Genomic DNA, 15300 nt, shown 5'->3' with positions numbered 1-15300 from the left:
CCAACAGCTATTGTCTGGCACTCACATCCACAACACTGCATACTTACATTATGTTTTAGAGATTTCAGCAAGTCTGTCAGGCAACCACTTGTGCAGGACACATTACATACATCAAATCAAAAGTCAGCACCATATTGCAAACAGGCAAAATCCCCCATTAAGGTCAATGGAGTTGTGCCCATTTATGTTGGCAGTCAGTATGGCCCATTCTGCTTAATACTAACTCCTTCCTCCCCCCCCCACACACACACACATCACTAGATGTTAAGGCATTCCTCTCCGCTACCTCCTCCTCTTTCAGGATAACAACACAACACACTCTTCTTACTCCTTCTTCATAGAGCTGCACACTTGTGTCATCTTGTTGCCTTCCATAGTTCCTTCCCTGTATGATCAGCTATTTTTAGGTTTCAAAAATAACAAACTCCCTAAACCAAGATCCCAGATAACTTTCAAACTTTAAGAAATAAAAAAGCTCAAATAGAAAAAGAAAGGTCAAATACGTCCAATGACTGAATTTTCCTCCCTTTCTCCTCCTCTCCCCACTGCAGTAAAATAAAACACAGCCTGGATGGCCACAACAAACCTCTACTGCCTGCTTAAAGACTAAACGAGGGACAGTAAGTTGATGAATTAGAGCAATGTCTCAAAGTGTAAAGACTCATGCTAAAAAAAGAACTTTAAGAACATGCAGAGTATTCTAATTCCATACCTGCACAAGCTTTAGTCTGCCATGCTAGTTGATTTTATTACATTGTTAGTGTTCATCTTGAATTTAGTTTTCCACATCCTGAAACACAGGAATGCTATTCGCAGATCTCGCTACAGCTGTATAGCAATTTGGCATTGACTAGGTAAATGGCTGAAATTGGGCCAGAGCTCTGATGTTTGACTTTTTAATATCTTTGAGAAACGGAATAGCTAGAAGAAAACACCATTTTCCTCAGCCAGTGCCATTGCCAGCTTACTCTCCAGGGTCTCTTCTGATGGTGGTCCAACATGTCCCAAGATGGTGAGGATGCTTTCCTATCCCTCCTCCTTATGGTCAGTCTTAGTGAGAGCCTCTTCCAGCTGTTTCTGAACCATTTTTCTGGCATCACTCCCTCCCCCTGCTTAGAAGTTAATGAGAAACTGAAGATCACAGATTGTATTGGAACTCTGCACCACTGAAATCAATTAGAGTTTTTCCATAGATTTCAGTGGGAGCAGGATGAGCACTAAAGTCTTCAGAGCCAATACTAGTCTTATTCCTCACTCTTGCAATCTTCATGTTGATAAAAGCACTTTACTACCATTAAAGTCTGTTTAAAGAAGGCAGATTTGAACATCCTCATTTAAAATGTACTTATATTAATCCTCTACATCAACAGTATGTGCAGAAAACCATTCTGAGTTGGGTCTTTGATCATGCTCGGGTGCATTAGTCTATTTTATTGATCAAATAATCACTATAACACAATTGTTTTTATAATTGAAGAATTTTCATTGATTTCTTTTTTTAAAGGGTAATAACCTTTAATTGTTATTATGGGTGAACTTCCCTGTTGTTTTCTCTCCATGGGATGTATCAGTTATTGGACACATTGCACCTCTTATCTGATTCTTGTCTCAAACGCTCCCTGTGTATGTCTCAGGCTTTGAGCCATCTACAGCTCTCAGGGTGCAATTGTGGCTATGTCTACACTCGCGGCTTCTTGCGCGAGTAATATGCAAATGAGGCTAAGCGTGGAATATTGCCGAGCCTCATTTGCATACCTAATGAGCTACCATTTTTTTTCAGAAGAGGCTCTTGCACAAGAAGGAGCATCTACACTGCCCCTCCTTGCACAAGAAAAACCCTCTTGCGCAATGCTGTTACACCTATTACTTGACAGGAAGAACGGCATTGCACAAGAGGGTTTTTCTTGCGCAAGAAAGGGCAGTGTAGACGCTCCTTCTTGCGCAAGAGCCTCTTCTGAAAAAAATGGTGGCTCATTAAGTATGCAAATGAGGCTCGGCGATATTCCACGCTTAGCCTCATTTGCATATTACTCATGCAAGAAGCCGTGAGTGTAGACATAGCCTATGTGTTTTTGTTTTTTTTTCATTTTCAGGCTGGGCTCTAGTTGCAGTCCTCTGGTACCAACCATGATTGCCTCAGCAGACAAAGGCTCAGACTCTTACTGCGCTTGCACAAATATAAATAGCAGCATAACCATGGTAGCACAAATTGAAGCAGAAGTGTGGCTGAGTCACAAGCTAAGTGTATGTGTGTATACAAGCAGTGGAATCATACTCCAATACGCATCTAAGAGAAACTAGACATGAGATTGTAAGAAAGGTGTCAGTAGGTATTAAAAGCAAGGAGCTTATCAGACTAATAATTTTGGGAGAGTGAGGGAAATAGAAAAGTGACTGGATTAATTTACTATTTAAATAAAACAAATGTGGCCTAGGGCTCTTACATAGACTGAAAGGATCAGAAAAGATGGATAACTTCACTTAACTTCTAAGACAGACATTGCCAGTACTACAGCTGGACCAAACTTATTTTCTGTCACTTCCAATGTCAGGGTTTTTGTACATCTCTGGCTGAAAAAGGTAGAAAGCTGTCAATAAACAATTTGGCATTGCATCTTGAGAACATTGTTTGGCAAACACCCATCAGTTCAAATATTCCACAGCATAAACATGTAGAAATTGGAAGAGTAGATTTAGACAAGAGAGTCAATAAGTGTAGGGGAACCTGGACTACACTGCCTGGCAACAGATGGTGATTCTGCCTTTGACACAGTGCGGCTCCCTAAAAAGCAAAATCCAGGTCTGTCTCAAGTCTGGTGCACATAAGCACGCAGGCATGGTTTGGGAGGGAGAAGTTTTGCGAGGCAGGAATGTTTTGAACAACAATGCAGATTAAGCATGGTATGTGAGATCACGTCAAGAACACATGATAAGCAGTCTTGTCCTGGCACTTCTGTTTCTGATAAGCAAACATTACAGATGCAGCCATATAACTGTCAACTACGCACATAGAAGCAACATCCTGAGTGACAGGATATACTCCAAATAGGGCATTGACGTATCTTACACAATACATTATCAACTGGTAAATATTATTAGAATGACCAAGTCTTGCTTTGCTATAAGATGGACATAGTAAGAACAATCGATGGGAGGGAATGGGCAGGACTGACTCACAGGTCCTGCTCGATGTAACTAGAAGTAAATAGGCCCTTTACACTGGCGACACAGTGCATGGAGTTCCATTGAGTGGGAAGAAAAGGAACCACAACCTCCTGCCTGGCACTGTAGGTAGCATACGAATGAAGTGTAAGTGAATTAGGCTTTATTATTGTATTATAGTAGATCTTTTATTAATTGTTTTTGCTTTGCTTTGCACTGTATTAATTGCTTTAGAATTTATATTATTTAAGGTTTAAATTGTATAGTACTTTTTTTAAGGCTTGTAAAACTTAAACAACTATTTTAACTGCTAAAAGCTTGCAATAAATAAGAAAGTGGTTAAGAATCCCTGGAGTGTCCTAGTTTCCCTTGAATCTAAAATAAATCGAACCACACAAGAAAAAAAACCAGATCCAAAACACAACAGCAAATTGCATAAATCAAAAAGCATGAAACCAAGAAAATAGATTTGAAATTAAGCCACACTAAATACTAACCAGTTGACATGAGTTTCGGCACTCTATTTCTAAAACAAGATTGCAACTTAAATAAAAAAGTTGACCATGAATAGTTAGCTGGAAAATTAGACTTTTTTTCAACAGCACTAAGCAAACTACTATGACTTGGAAAATGAAGCTTATACACCTATGCTTGATTCAGATGTTTATTCCAAAATTGCATGTGATTAGAAAAAAAACCCATTTGTGTTGCTTGTAAAAGTATATACCACAGCATGCACAATTTACTCTTTGTACCACTCCGCTTGAGTTTCTCAGTCTTTCCAGACACCCGTAACCTTTTCAGGAGTCTGATTTGTCTTAAGTAACCTTACATTTCACTTCACTTAAAAAGAATTTTTGTAAGTAACAGCACACTATTACTGAAAAATTGCTTACTTTCTCATTTTGACCATATAATTATAAAATCTAATGGATTGTAAATATTGTACTTACATTTCAGTGTATAATATATAGAGCAGTATGAACAAGTCATTGTCTGTGTGAAATTTTAGTTTGTCCTGATTTTGTTAGTAGGTTTTTTTATGTAGATTGTTGTAAAACTAGATAAATATCTAGATGAATTGACATACACCCCAGAAGAGAGGGTTACATTAATACCCTAGTTGAAAACCACTGCTTTAATGGAACTGGCAGAGTCCTTCTGACATGGTTCAGATTTTTCAGATCAGAAACTGTAAAATTTTCAAGAGTACTCACATGACTTGGAAAGTCACTGTTCAACTTTTATCTCTAGCCACATAGTTCTGTCTGTTTGTGTAATATGCCTCCGTATTTTTCATGTCTTGTGCCTGAGCAGTCCAGAAAAACAAAGTCATTTACTTATTGGACATTATATAGTAACCGAGATTAATGTTATGTAAAGGGCAGGGGAGAAGAAAGAACCCACCAAATCTGGCTGAAAATGAAAACACTAAAGATCTCAGCCCATACATACCTACAGTAGCAGAAAATGTGTGTGCATCTACAAGTGTTCAAATCAGATATATGCTCATGAACATAACTGGCCATATACTAATTCCAGTTAGTTAGCATGCACACAATTGCTGTGCATGCTAACTGAAAACCATGCCTATGGAACAATACTAATAATATAGCAAATAAATGCAACTGTCCACTACAGTTAAGAATCTCACTCTCTATCCAAGGTGTTACATGACAACCATTTTAGTACAGCTGAGTACCAGGGAATCAGAACTTAAGTAGACTCTGATTTTCACCTGCTCATAACTTTCTAAGTAATAACATTTAAAATAGAAATCTTTCAAACTCTCATTCAGCCCAGTGTTGATTTGAGAAAATTTGAGCAAAAACTTTGCACTTGATTATTAATTCTGTATTACTTTTACTGCAGCCCCTTTTCATTGTGGGTTAGTCCCTTTCATTGCCCCCGACCTCCAAGAAAAGCTTAGATAACTATTCCATATGCTTCAAATATCTGCTTTCAATAAAGTGGTTCTAACTTTCAGTAAAATTCAAGAATAGGTCTGCAGTATAAGCAGAGCAGCTGGTCACCTAGGCAAACAAAATATTAGAGGCAGCAAAGCAGAACATTACATGATTTTGTTAGAATGACTGCAGATGGGTTAGCGCACACACATTTGCTGATTTGCCTCAGTCCTCCTACTAATGCTTTAGCTATGGAACTCAAAACTCAATTCTAGGCTTGTAGGATTGAGATCTACAGTAGCTCTGAAGCAAATGTTTACCAAAAATATAACACAAACTTTAAAAAAACAGATTTCTGTGCAGGCACAACACTTCTAAATTTTCTTCTCATTTGTACCCATGTAGAAGAGTTAAAATAAAGAAGAAGGGAAGGCTCCCCCTCCTATACTCAAAACAGAGTGCAATTCTCTTGTCCTCTCTGGTTTAGGTTACCAGTACTTACTACATCTACCCCTTCTCTATGACAAGAACTTTCTCTTATATTTCAATCTAACAGCCATCCATGGAACTCAGAGCTAACTTTGGTAGATTTAATCCAATTTTACAGTGGAGTAAGAGGAAAATCAGATCCAGAGGTTCTAATGAAATTTTTATGTTTCTGCAGAGATTCTAACCTCTACTGCAAAGGGAGCCACCATCATAGGAATAAAAAGAAACAAAGAAAAAATAATAAGAATTCAGCCTACTCACCAGCTGAAAGCAGGAAGGCACAGTCCACAGTAATCAGATGGCACTATAGCTAAAACTACCTGTTGCTCCTAAATGTAAAAGGCTAGTAACTAGAAAGGGATGTTGGGAAAAGGTTTTAATAAGAATATGTAGGTAATTTGGGGAGTTTGGTACTTGGGGATGGGCTTGAATTAAAATTTTTCTGGAGCCTAAGTCTTTAGGTGTGAGATAAACAAGCTTTCACAACTGGAATGTGGGCAACAGCTTTGAATTTGAGTCTTCCTTTTAAATTTATGTTTCTGGAATAAAAGCTTAACTGATGTCTGGCCTTTCCACTGTTTGTTGTTCCCACAGTTTATTTCTCTCCTCTACTGTAGAGTCACTGGCATTTGTAAGCAGTGTGCCCCCTAAGTTGCAAGACAACCCAACTTCACAGGTGATTCATCAGCCCCACCTCCTCAGAGACTCAGGGTTCTGTGCAGGGAGCTGAGTGACTGGGTGGGGCTGATAAATCAGCTGGGAAACTGTGCTGCCTCCCAGCTTAGAGGGAACACTGCTTGTAAGCACTACTACTGCAAGAAGCAAACCCTTTGGCTGTGTCTAGACTGGCAAGTTTTTCTGCAAAAGCACTGACTTCCTACTGTCTGAAATCAGTGCTTCTTGCAGAAATACTGTGCTGCTCCTGTTCAGGCAAAAGTCCTTTTGCTCAAAGCTTTTGCCCAAAAGGGCCAGCGTAGACAGCTCAGATGTGTTTTGCACAAAAAAGCCCCGATTGCAAAAATGGCGATCGGGGCTTTCTTGCGCAAAACCGCATCTATATTGGCACGGACACTTTTCTGCAAAAAGTGCTTTTGTGGAAAAGTGTCCATGCCAATCTAGACGCTCTTTTCCGCAAATGCTTTTAACAGAAAACTTTTCCGTTAAAAGCATTTGCAGAAAATCATGCCAGTCTAGACGTAGCCTTTTTGTGTGTGTGTTAGAAGCTCTGGTACAGCTTTTTCATTTTAATGGCATGTAATCACCTTAAATCTAGACAGCCCATAATATTGGGACTATTCAAAGTAACATCACTGCATTGTCCTCTCTGACATGAAGAGGAAACCTGCCTGATACTATTCCCCAATGTGAACTCCCCTGGAAAGCAGAATCAGAGTATGCCCGGTGTCTGTCACTCTTGTGTCTCGTGATATTTGGTGTTTTTCTTGAAGTTAAAGGTCATGGAGTCAAAGGATTATGTGAGAATCTCAGCTTTGACATTGGTACCTGGAGACTCAAGAAGATGAAAGCAATGCTCTTATTATTAAATATGTTTTTAATTTTATCATTTTAAGAAATCTCATGATTATAAGACAATCTCATGATTTTCGGAAGCTGGAGGCTGTAATTGCCATAAGCCTCGTGCTTTGAAGTCACCAGTGCCCATCATCAAAAATGGAAGCAGCTATACAAGAAAGGCAGAGTTCCTGGACTTCCTATGAGGACAAAGGAGGATAAAGCTACCTGATCTTTAATTCTAAAACTTCTCTATTTGGATCCAACCAGAACTCATTTAAGGCATATCTGAGCATTCTGACGTGAGACATGCATAGCTGTCCAAAAACATTCTTTAGAAAACTGCAGTAACTCAAAGCAGCAGCATAGAAACTGTCACTAGCATTTCATTTGTATAGCTGCTTCCATTTTTTGATGATGTGCACTGGTGACTCTGAGGCCTGGTCTATACCCAGGCCCACTGACAGAGTGTGGAGGATGGGGAAGAAGCAAAGGGGGTAGCTGGCCTGGGGGGCCTAACAATTAAAAGGGACCCAGGGCTTCCCTGGGCCCTATAAATCTCCGTTGGAGTGCTGCACACGCCCTGTGGCTGAGGGCTAAGGCAGAGCATGCCACGCTCTGGGTCATGGCTGCCTTCCCTTCTCTGGGCTCTACCTGCAAACATTTCTTTTTGCTGTTTCTTTTCAAGGAGCTGTGAAAGCCAGATCTTCACTTCTCTCCCCTCAGAAGCTGAGGGAGTGGCACACAAACATAGGGACCTGTCCTGGAGATATTCTCTGCCCTTTTCCCAGTCAAGAAGCACAACTCAAGCAGAGATAACAAGAGCTCTGACTTGAATTCATATATTGAGTTTGCTGCTATCTGCAGCAGACTGATGAATGGGTGACAAGAATACACAGCAGTCCGATATTTTCAGAATAGGATTTGAAGGTATTCGGCCAATCTAACAACATTGTTACCCGTACTACTTGCCAAATGCAGATATCCATTCACACATCTTTATTGATAAGCTAGAGGCCAGCCAAATGGGGATGGTAATCTGTGCTCATTTCATCTGCTCTACAGATTGGCTTTACCGGAAGGAAAACCTTTGAGTCTTCTTTGGCTTCTTATTGGCAAAGGATTAATGTTGTCGCACAATAAGCAGGATATTTTGTCTGTACCCATTCTGAGCTTCACACAAGACCTTCCTGGCCTGCCTCTGACAAGCTGCACCGGTTCTGATACTGGTTGGGTTGCCCCAGCCTCTGTTGGGCTGCTGTGGCTCCAGGCCCCTTCCACCAGCCCTCTGTGTTCCCAGGCCAGCTGGGCTTCCAGATGCTGACCCACCTGCCCCAGGGCTCTCTTATCCAAGAACATTCATGGTCTTTCCAGGCTAAGGATGTTGCTGGACCAGAGAGTCCTTGTTAAGGGAGTGCAACCTGTATTCGTATTTGAGAAAGCTGGTGACTAAGCAGTCATGGGAACAACATCTTTTATTTCTTTTAGTCACACATAATTAGACTTTGTTGACAGTTGGGAGTTTTAGAATATTCCTATGAGTTCTAACATTGACTCTACTATACTAATGGTAGCCCTAGTGTCGACAAGATTTTTGTGGTTTATTTATCTGTATGTGTATGTGGGAGTGATTGTGGAATCCTATGAAGAGCCATGGCACTAAGAGTTGTACAAAGCTTACAGTACATTTCCCACTGTGTGAAGTAAATCTTCTCCTCTGTAGCAAGTCTCATTGCTGAAAATGGTGCAACATCTACCACCCAATCTAAATGGGGACACTCAACAGAACAAATGTTAGCAAACATATAAAACGTCTCAAATGTTTCCTTAGCACAGACAGGACTTCAAATAGAAGAGCTAGTCCAATCTCCATGGGCCCTTGAATGTTGATGGGGCATGGAGACTGACTTCTCTGTTCCATAGACATTCTCTGTTGAAATTGCCAACAAGTGAGGCAATTAGTGGTGATACATTTTTATAATCTACACATCTGTCCAATAGGAACAAGACTGGCCCCATTATCTTATCTCCCACAGAATATGATAGAGAGTGGAGACAACATATGATTTGTGGTTACAATCCACCTGCTTTGGATTCGAACCAACTATAATTGCCCACCATTGTCAAATCCAGAGCCCAGCCCAGCCCAAGAATTTAAAAGGGGCAGTACTCAGCATCCTATTGCAAATTCTACACATCAAAGGCCTGATGCTGAGTGATTTCCACTGCTATTGACTTCACCATGAATTTAAAGTGCCAAGATGCTCACAGGCTTGGAGACTTAATTACAACATTTGCTATTTTCATTTAAACTAGCTCCCTGGGAGGCATGCCATCAATTTCCTTGGAAATTATAACATATTACAATACTTCTGAAAAATGTTCTATTCATGTCAAGTAATTGTCTGACCCATGCCATGCCGTGTGAGTAACGCAAGACAGAAAGTCTATTTCAGTATTAAAGCTTTATTGTGAAAATGCAAGAATCAAACGGATTAAAGAAAATCCTGAAGTTCAAGGTAATGCATCACACTAAGCAGCAGAATAGGGTTTTCTCATCATTGATAGTGTCAGTACTTGAGGCATTGTGTAAATAGCTCTAACCGATAATTACTGAAAAGATGTTAGAGAAGACCAATCCATTACAATAAAAATCCAAACCATTGTAACTATTCTTTAATACCTGAAATCAGGGCCAGCAATAAATAATATTAATATGCCGAGAAAAGAAATTAACAGGTGAACAAGAACTGACATCCTGTCTCATGCCTATTGCAATTGCAGAAGAACTGGCAATTACTGTGTTTGAAATGAAATCCTATTGAGGAAACAGCTGGGGAGTGGGAATGAAGGCTATTGTTAAAATAAAAGATTTAGTTCAATATAGAGAGAGACTGAACTGAAGGGTAGGTCCAATTAATTAGTCTACCATCTGAGGATGTAATACAATTTTAACATATTAAGTGCCACAGATGGTTCACACCCAGAGTCAATGATTTTTAAGCAGAAGACATTGTACAGTACACAAACTTGAACGATGGGAAAAGAGCAGAAGCCAGTGATGGGGGAGGCTGGCTTAAAAGCTGGATCCCTCCAGCACCATCTCCACAATATGGGGGGCGAGGGAGACAGACAGAGGAGGCATAGGTGCAAGCGGGAACTGAAGCAGTCCCCACTCGTACCGGGTCCCGACTGCTGCACCTCTGCCTTTGAAATGCAGCAAGAGTCACCCCTTAGAAAGGAGTTCAACATTTCAAAGGCAAAGGCGAAATGGAAATAGTGAGCGCCCCCTCCCCTTTTATCAACAAATCAATTACCTACTCAATTGAAATGTAACATCCCTGATTCTGGGACAGGCTATGTTTAAACTACAAGGGACTCTAAGAAGTCAGCACTGCTCCCAGGACTCAGGCAGAAGACTACAAGACAGAAGAACTGCTTTCCAAGACTGTGCTTAGGGAAATAGACTGGGAAAGTATTCTGGACTCTGATCAGACTCCATACACTTAAAACACGCAGGGATCTAGCAACTGGATTCCCCTCACAGCATTCAAGGGGGAAGTCAGCTGGGGAATCCCAGATGCAGCTATGGCACCCACAGAATCATATAATCATAGCATTGTGGGCCTGGGAGGGACCTCAAGAGGTCTTTTAATTGAATCCCCTGCAATCAAGCCACACCTACATATTATTTACACCAACTCTCAAAGGAGTTTGTCTTCTAACATGCTGTTAAGAATCTCCAATGATGAAGCTTCCTCAGCCTTCCTTGGCAATTTAATTCAGTGCTTAATTACCATAAAGTTAGTTAGGAAGTTTGTTCTAATATCTCCAGTGATGGAAATTCTGCAACCTCCCTAGGCACTTTATTCCAGTGTTTAAGAAAAACTTTCTAACTGTCAGAGTCACTAATGTCCAACCTTAACCTCCCATGCTGCACTTTAAGCCTGTTGCTTCTTGTCCTAGCTTCAGCAATAAAGAACATTTTTTTGTCCCTTTTAGGTACTTGAAAACTGCTGTCTTACCCCATCGGTTTTCTCTTTTCCAGACCAAATAAACCCAATCTTCCCTCATAAGTCATGTTTTCTAGACCTTTAATAATTTGTTGCTCTTCTCTGGATTTTTTCCAATTTGTTCACCTCTTTCCCAAAATATGGCTCAGAACTGGACATAATGCTCTAGAGTTGAAGCCAATCAGTGCAGAGTAGAGCAAAATGACTTCAGGTCTTGCTTAAAACTCTCCCAATAATACCTCCCAGAATGATGTTTGTTTTTCTTGCAACAGTGTTATACTATTGACTCATATTTAGCTTATGAGCCACTATGACCCCCAGATACCTTTCCTCAGTATTCCTTCTGAGGCAATCATTTCCCATTTTGCATGTGTGCAATTGGTTGTTCTTTCCGAAATAGAGTAGTTTGCATTTGTCCTTACCGAATTTCATCCTATTTACTTCAGACCATTTCTCCAATTGCAACCCCTTCCAGCTTGGTATCGTCTGCAAACTTTATAACCGTGGTGTCCAACCCACTAGCCCCATCTCACATGTAGCTATTTTGGCCACTTGAGCGTGGCTAGTTCACTATAACAATCACTACTGCTTCAGAATTGATTGACCACCACAGCTTTATAAGGAAGATATGTCAAGAACTCCTTGGTAGCACATACCATAGAATTTCTCTTATATAAACTCACTGCAGATTGAGGAGTTCACCAAAAAAAGTTCATAAAATTGAACATCTCAAAATTACAGTGGGTATGGAGCCAAGGGTACAGTAGGGTGTTACACATCACCTTCTTGTCTTTCAAACCACTGCAAAGTAATTTTCAAAACATTGAAGGCATCTAAACATCAATGGAATTTCATCTACATCATTTCCCTTATGCTATTTCCTTTCCCTTCCTCAGTCAGAAAAAAATGGTTCCAATAACTGGTTATTTGTAATAACGTTCTACTGTGCAATTGCAGTGTCATGTAACCAAATCAAATTATAGTCATTACATGACAATTCAATAGTCTTCAGGGGCAGGGGCAGCAACCAGTACACTCCCGGCCCCACTCCTGAAGAGCCCTGACTCCCTTTTTATCTGAGGCAGCAGTGTGGGGTGGCAGGAGGAAGCCAGTCCATGTGGGGAGCCAGTTAAAAAAAAAAAATCAGCTTCCAACATAGATCAGCTCCTACCTTCCGCCCTGCACTGCTGCCTCTGCTACAGAGACAGCAATGCAGGGTGGCAGCAGCTCCTGCCCCCGAGGGGTCTAAGCTTCCAATGGACAGAGACTGCTCCATGGCAGCAGTCCCTGTCTGTGGGAAGTGTCAGCCGACGGTCAGGGCAGTGTGTGTGGGTATGTCTTTTAAGTCTTTAACTGCTAAGACACGAAGTCTCGTCGCAGCGGGCAGCCCAGAAGGCTGAAAGGAGCTTCGAGTGTTTAACGTCCGTGACTTTACTGCTAGGACCAAGGTCCCGTCGCAGAGGGTAGCCAAACAGGCTAACAGACGCCTCAGTGTGTAGGAAGAGCTTATTACACTTTAGATTTTAACTGCTAGAACACAAAAGTTCCTTCGCAGCGGGCAGCCTGGGAAAGGCTGGAAAGGTGCCCTAACGGATCTTGTCACCTGGGAGTGACACAGATCCAAACGCCCAAGCTCTCCTTATGTCTGTCCCTTTATGACCGGCTGAAGTTCTTTTAAATTGTGCTTGGTTCTATCACAGCAACTGAAGGAGTCAGGTTAAAAACTTAAACAGTTACAGGTTTATTAAAGGAACTTATAAATCATATGGTTACAATGGCTATTGCTCTATTTCTTAATTATTAGCAAAATATAGATCTTAAAATGGTTACAGGAAAAAGGTAAAGATAGAAAATAGAAAAATAATGGTACCAAGTGACAGCTTAATCTTTAAAGAGCTCTAACATTATGTATATATACTTAAACAAAGGACCACATCCAGGTACAATTTTTACCTTCTTCTGTGCCTCTCGACTCCAGCGTGTCAGGCCAGGGCCGGTCTCTCAATTCCTCGGAAAGACGAATACGAGGTGGGCGTCCCCTCTGGAACCTCGGGAGGTCAAACACCAAACCCGACCAGCAGATAGATGGTAGATTGACACACAAAGCAAATGTGCTGCTGGGCTCATCTTTATACCCCTGGGGGCCCGTATTCTCTTTCTTATCTTCAGAGGCCAAATTTTACTGGTCCATTTTGTGGTGCCAGTTCTTACAAGCAGGTTACAAGTTAATTTACACTTGTAAGAGAGGAAGATAACTAAATTAGGACTGCCGGATGTTCTGTTAGGCGGGAGATTCCTTCTCCCGTAGACAGGTATGTGTTCGTATCAATATAAGTTTCAGTCAAAGGCACAATGTACAGCCTCTTAGTCAACAATTAGTTCGACCACCCTCCTATCTCTGCTTACAGTTAGTCACGGTCACTGAGCCAGCATATCTAAACCTCCTGCTCCAAAGTTTTCAAAGAATATGCTGTTTTCCAGCTCTTATGTGCCCTGCATGGTTTTAAGCAGACAAAAATGGATGTTAAAATGAGGCTTTATGTCTAGCTACAGGAAGCTTCGACCCACTGTGGACAGGGGCTGCTTCACAGCAGCCTCTGCCGCTCCTCCCTCTCTCCCCCTGCTGCTGCCTCTAATAGGGCAGGCATCACCATGGAGCCAGTGCTGAAGGGAACCAGCTTTTAAGCTGGCTCCCCTCAGCATTAGCTCCTGCCTGCTTCCCCTGACTCTGTAGGAGTTTGCAAGGGGTGGGGGGAGAAGAGTAGCAGGCAGGTCCACAGAGCTGGCACATGTGGAGAACTGACTTAAAAGCTGGCTCCCCACCTATATTGGCTCCTGCCTGCCCCCCGTGCTACTGCCTCTGATAAGCAGCAGTGGGAGGGTCAGGGAGGCAGGCAAATCCAGTGCTCATGGGGAACTGACTTTTCGGCTCCCATTCCCCCCCACCTTGCTACCTCTGTATCAGAGGCAGCAAGAGGGGCAGGGAGAATCCATATACTCAGCAGGATTAACCACTATGCCCAGGTTTATTGGTTAATTGTGTAATTGTCTACAGGTTGACATCCCTATATTCTACTGCATGTCTTTTACTGGTAATTATTGTATTTAGTGACATTTTAAAATTCAGTAAAGGCAAGAAAGTATTTCAGAATAAAACTTATGCTGCAGGACAAGATCATTTTGAAGCACCAATACTAACATTGCTGCACACACCAGTCTGCTAGTTCCTCCTATATTTGATTGCTTAACACTTCCCATTATAATTATTTCAATGTTTTTTAGGAATTTCTAGACAGCCTCAGTCTTCCTTGATAGCTCATATTTTCTAGACCTTTAATCATTTCTCTTGCTCTTTTCTGGACCTTCTCTAATTTCTCCACATCTTTCTTGAAATATGGTGCCCAGAACTGGACATAATACTCCAACTGAGGCCTAATCAGTGGATAGTAGAGCAGAAGAATGACTTCTGGGTCTTGCTCACAGCACTCCACATAATGCAGCCCAGAATCATAGTTTTTGTTCTTTTTTTTTTTTTTTTTTTGCAACAGTGTCACACTGTTTTAGCTTGTGGTCCACCATAACCCCTAGATTCCTTTCTGCAGTACTCTTTCCTAGACAGTCACTTACCATTCTATATTTGTGAAACTGATTGTTCCTTCCTAAGTGGAAGACTTTGCATTTGTTCTTATTAAACACCATCCTACTTATCTCAGATCATTTCTCTAGTTTGTCTAGAACCTATCCTCCAAAGCAGTTGCAACCCTTCCCAGCTTGGTATCATCTGCAAACTTAATAAGCATATTGTTGATGCCATCACCTAAATTGTTGATGAATCAGTCCCAAAATGGACCCCATGGAATTCCACTTGTTATGCCCTTCCAGAATGACTGAGAACCATTAATAAATCTCTGAGAATAGTTATCCAGCCAATTATGCACCCAACTTATGGTAGCCCCATCTAGGTTGTATTTCCCTAGTTTATTGATAAGAAGGCCATGTGAGTCCATGTCAAATGCCTTACTAAAGTCTAGGGATACCACGTCCACCACTTCCCCCTTATCCACAAGGCTTGTTCTCTTATCAAAGATTCATTTGACATGACTTGTTCATTACAAATCCAATAGCTATCCTATTGCCACCATGGTTCTCTACATTCAGTCCTGACGCTGTAAACCTACCAGGAATCAGAGTTTAAGAAATGTATTTGTTACCATGTC

Source organism: Pelodiscus sinensis, chromosome 1 (assembly GCF_052426305.1).
Source record: "Pelodiscus sinensis isolate ZL-2025 chromosome 1, ASM5242630v1, whole genome shotgun sequence".
Taxonomy (NCBI): Eukaryota; Metazoa; Chordata; order Testudines; family Trionychidae; genus Pelodiscus; species Pelodiscus sinensis.
This window is presented reverse-complemented; position numbering follows the sequence as displayed.